General features: G+C 44.2%; 3 long non-coding RNA genes across 6 annotated transcripts in view; 1 reads left to right on the top strand and 2 right to left on the bottom strand.

The window, feature by feature from the left end:
- LOC139024761 (uncharacterized) overlaps positions 1-332 on the bottom strand; it is a 2,305-nt gene extending 1,973 nt beyond the window's left edge. The window contains exon 1 of one of the 3 annotated variants that reach the window (XR_011476123.1): positions 268-332. This is a non-coding gene — a long non-coding RNA (uncharacterized lncRNA). Of the gene's footprint in view, positions 1-63; positions 218-267 lie in introns of those variants that run through there. The other 2 variants (XR_011476121.1, XR_011476122.1) reach the window with 2 other exon arrangements.
- Positions 333-379: 47 nt separating this feature from the next.
- Positions 380-2,758, bottom strand: LOC139024759 (uncharacterized). 2 transcript variants are annotated; one of them, XR_011476118.1, is made up of 3 exons: positions 2,698-2,758; positions 1,856-1,896; positions 380-1,138 (listed from the first exon to the last, which is right to left on the bottom strand). It is a non-coding gene; the product is annotated as an uncharacterized lncRNA (long non-coding RNA). The 2 variants fall into 2 exon arrangements; XR_011476119.1 differs by having other exon boundaries at positions 380-1,133.
- Positions 1,103-3,532, top strand: LOC139024760 (uncharacterized). The gene is made up of 3 exons (XR_011476120.1): positions 1,103-1,162; positions 2,654-2,764; positions 3,507-3,532. It is a non-coding gene; the product is annotated as an uncharacterized lncRNA (long non-coding RNA).
- The last annotated feature ends 1,237 nt before the right edge of the window (positions 3,533-4,769 follow it).

Raw genomic sequence — 4,769 nt, 5'->3', positions numbered from 1 at the left:
CTCAATCATTACTTGTTCCTAATCAACAACAACCCACATAACTATTCTCTCTGAACGGGACACAGAACCACTGGTCTGTTCCATCAACCACAGAGTTCAATAACAGAACTATTCTCTCTGAAACGGGACACAGAACACTGTCTGTTCCATCAACCACAGAGTTCAATAACAGAACTATTCTCTCTGAACCGGGACACAGAACCACTGTCTCGTTCCATCAACCCAGCAAGTCCAATAACAGAACTATGTATTCTCTGAACCAGGAACCAGAACCACTGTCTGTTCCATCAACCACAGAGTTCAATAACAAGAACTATTCTCTGAACCAGGACACAGAAACCACTCCTTCAGTTCGTTTCTCCCTCATCAAAACGGACACAGAACCACTGTCTGTTCCATCAACCACAGAGTTCAATAACAGAACTATTCTCTGAACCGGGACACAGAACCACTGTCTGTTCCATCAACAATGTAGAAACTTTAAAACAACAGTAAAACAGAAGCTTAACAGCCGGAGGAAACAGCAGCCTGGCACAGTATAGTAGAGAAACGTCCCAAATGGCACCCTATTTTCTGTATAGTGCACATAGAGCCCTGGTCTAAAGTAGTGCACTATGTAGGGAATAGGGTGCCATAGGGCTCTGATCTAAAGTAGTGCACTATGTAGGAAATAGGGTGCCATAGGGCTCTGGTCTAAAGTAGTGCACTATATAGGGAATAGGGTTCCATAGGGCTCTGGTATAAAGTAGTGCACTATATAGGGAATAGGGTTCCATAGGGCTCTGGTCTAAAGTAGTGCACTATATAGGGAATAGGGTTCTATATGGTCCTGGACTAAAGTAGTGCACTATATAGGGAGAAGGGTGCCTTTGGGAGTTAACCTCCCTGAAATAAAAAGTATGGGTTTATCATTCACATCTGCGTCATATCCTTTAAGATCTGATGTTTGGAATGCTTTCCCTAATTGGCCCCAGAATTACTTTCATTTTGAGACTGTTGAGAACTTCAAATAACATATCGTTGTTGCTTTAGATCATGCGATAGTAACCCTTATTTTATAGCAACATGTGACATTCCTATACAAGAGTTAAGTGGAGCTAAGCTGATCTGGGCAGCTGGTTATAACCACAGTACTAAGCTGATATTGGGAGTGGTTTAACCAGTATAGTGATCTGGGCAGCTGGTCTTAACACAGTACTAAGCTGATTGGGCAGTGGTTATTAACCACAAGTACTAAGCTGATCTGGGCAGCTGGTTATAATACAATGTACTAAGCTGATCTGGGCTGGGCAGCTGGTTATAGCCAAGTACTAAGCGCTATCTGTGGGCAGCTGGTATACCACAGTACCTAAGCTGATCTAGCGAGCAGCTGGCTTATAAACCAAGTATATAAGCTGATCTGGGGCAGACTGTCTATGATGACCAAGTATTAAGGTATATTGGAGGCATGTGTATTATACCTACTGACGTTATTAGCATGATCATTGAGGAAGTTTAAGGTTATTAGCAACAGGGTACTATTTACAGCTACAGATTTGGTTTAATAACACTGGAGCTAGTAAATCTGATTATAGCCACAGTACAGTCTCTGCAGCTAGTTTCTAGGACATAACTACGCTGATGCAGCTGGTTATCGCCCACAGTACTAAGGCTTGATCTGGGCAGTCTGAGTTTAAGCACACAGTACTAAGCTGATCTGGGAGCTGGTTATTGTTGCCACATTGTATAAGCTATCTGGGGCAGCTATGGTTAAAGCACAGTCTAGCTTGATCTGGGCATGCTGCTATAGGACAGTAACTAAGCTGATCTGGGCAGCTGTTGCCGAATGAGTTCCTTGACTTTAATAGCACAGTACTAGTGCTGATCTGGGCAGCTGGTTATAGCCACAGTACTAAGCTTGATCTGGGGCAGCTGTTATAGCCAAATTAGTATACGGTGATCTGGGCAGCTGGTCTATAACCAACAGTAACTAAGCTGATTGGGCAGATGGTTAATACCACGATACTGAGCGATCTGGGCAGCTGGTTATACCACAGTGATAAGCTGTATTGGGAGCTGGATTATAGAGGCACAGATAAGCTGATTGGCTGGAGCTGGTTATAGGGCACAGTATAAGGCTTGATCGGATGGGCAAGCTGGTTTATATGCCACAGTATAAGCTGATCTGTGGCAGCTGGTTATAACCACATGTAAAGCTACTGTTAGAGCCTGGTTATCGTATGGCGACTGGGCTGTTATACACAGTAACTAAGCTGATCCTGGGGAGCTGGTTACTACACAGTCTAAGCTGATCTGGGCTGGGCAGCTGGTTATAGCACAGTACTAAGCATAGATCTGGGCTGGGCTTGTTAGCCAGTACTAAGCTGATCCTGGGCAGCTGGTTATAACCAACAGTACTAAGCTGATCCTGGAAGCATGCTATCTGGGCAGCTGGTTATGCCAAGTCATAAGCTGATCTGGGAGCTGGTTATAGCCACAGTACTAAGCTGATCTGGGCAGTTGGTTATAGCACAGTACTAAGCTGATCTGGGCAGCCTGGTTATAAGCACAGACTAGCTGATCTGGCAGCTGGTTATAGCCAAATAGTACTAAGCTGATCTGGGCAGCTGGTTATAGCCACAGATACTAAGCTGATCTGGGCAGCTGGTTATAGCACAGTACTAAGCTGATCTGGGAAGCTGGTTATAGCCACAGTACTAAGCTGATGCTGGGCAGCTGGTTATAGCCACAGTACTAAGCTGATCTGGGCAGCTGGTTAAGCACAGTATAAGCTGATCTGGGCACTGGTTATAGCCACAGTACTAAAGCTATCTGGGCAGCTGGTTATAACCACAGTACTAAAGCTGATCTGGGCAGCTGGTTTATAGGCCACAGTACTAGGCTATCTGGGCAGCGTTTATAGCCACAGTACTAAGCTGATTGGCAGCTGGTTATACGCACAGTACTAAGCTGATCTGGAGCTGGTTATAGCAAGTACTAATGCTTGATCTGGGCAGCTGGTTATATACGCACAGTACTAAGCTGATCTGGGCAGCGCTTTATAACCACAGTACTAAGCTGATCTGGCAGCTGGTATACCTAGCAAGTACTAAGCTGATTTTGGGCAGCTGGTTATATGCCCGGTCATACGCTGATCTGGGCTGGGCAAGCTGGTATAGCCCCGTAAGCTGATTGCGGCAGCTGGTTTATAACCAGTACTAAGCTGATCTGGCTGGACGGTTATAGCCACAGTATAAGCTGATCTCGGGCAGCTGGTTATAGCACAAGTATAAAGCTGATCTGGCAGCTGGTTATAATCCACAGTATAAAGCTGAGATGCTGGCAGCTGTTATAGCCAAGTATAAGCTTGATCTGGCGCAGCTGGTATAGCCACGTATAAGCTATCTGGGTGCAGCTGGTTATAGCCACAGTACTAAGTGATCTGGGAGCTGTTATAGCCACAGTACTAAGCTGTCGGCAATATTTCCACCGAATTTAACAAAGCTATTGGGCAGCTGGTTTTATAGCCGTACTAAGCTGATCTGGGCAGCTGTTATAGCACACAGACTAAGTATCTGGCATGTATCCCTCTAAGTATCTGGCAGCTGGTTATATCACAGTATAAGCTGTATCTGGGCAAGCTGGTATAGCCACAGTACTAAGCTGATCTGGGCGCTGGTTATAGCAAGTATAAGCTGACTTGGGCAGCTGGTTATAGACAGTACTGGCCTAATATGGGACTAAGCACATGGCTTCTGGGATTCTTCTACAAGTGGTTGATTTGGTCTTCTTGAATTACACCAGCTAGTAGCATGCGGAGCCTCGTCTGAAACACAGGCAGTCCTTGGCACCAAGGCTTGATTATACATTTAAATGATTATCAACATGAGATTGTTACAGGCTTTATTCTTTAAAACTACTTAATTATGATCATAGAATGTAGATTTCTTTTTGATCGTGTGATTTGAAGAAAATTTAAAACTGCAGGATCTCTCTCCCTCGTCTCCCTTTGACTTCTATTGATCTGGTGAGTCAATACCAGCTTCTGCTTTGATATCTTGGCTGATTATGGTGAGTCATAACAGTTGTATTGATTACCTGGCTGATAGTGGTGAGTCAATAAGTTGTATTGGATACTGGCTGATAGCTGTGAGTAATAAAGTTTGTAATCTGATACCTGCTGATAGCTGGTAGTCATAACAGTTCTCTTGATAATGGCTGTAGCTGGTGATCAATAACAGTTCCTCTTGATACCTACTGGCTGATAGGCTGGTGAGTCAATAACAGTTGTATTGATAGCTGGTGAGTCATAAAGTTGGTATTGAAGCTGGTGAATCCAGCCTTCTCTATTATTTGGTCTGAGGTATTCTGGAAACAGTTTGTGTTAAGTTTTCAAGCATCTCGTTGTGGGATCTCTTGGGTTCAGACCAAGTTAAAGGCTCGTTACTCCAGACACAGATTAGCCGAGTCTGGACTAAGAAACATGTTTAAAGGATTTCTCGCATTTGAGGTGATTTTTAGTCCAGGTCTAGGCTAAGATTAACTTGTGCGTGGGGAACCAGTAGAGTTCAGGCAATTTGGCAGGGTTCCATGTTCCTATTAAGTCAGAAACAATGACTGCATCAACCGGCCTATATGCATTGTGATGCAGGCCAGTCAGTGAGCACAATGTCAATCGAGCACTGTCGATTCAGATACATGGAATCGATACTACAGACAACAGCAGTGGTTGGGGAGAAATAATGATAACAGGTGAGATGTTCTTTGGATTTGTGTTTGGTGTGTAAGTC

The sequence above is a fragment of the Salvelinus sp. IW2-2015 genome, unplaced genomic scaffold (assembly GCF_002910315.2).
Source record: "Salvelinus sp. IW2-2015 unplaced genomic scaffold, ASM291031v2 Un_scaffold1849, whole genome shotgun sequence".
Lineage (NCBI taxonomy): Eukaryota > Metazoa > Chordata > Actinopteri > Salmoniformes > Salmonidae > Salvelinus > Salvelinus sp. IW2-2015.
This window is presented reverse-complemented; position numbering and strand designations above follow the sequence as displayed.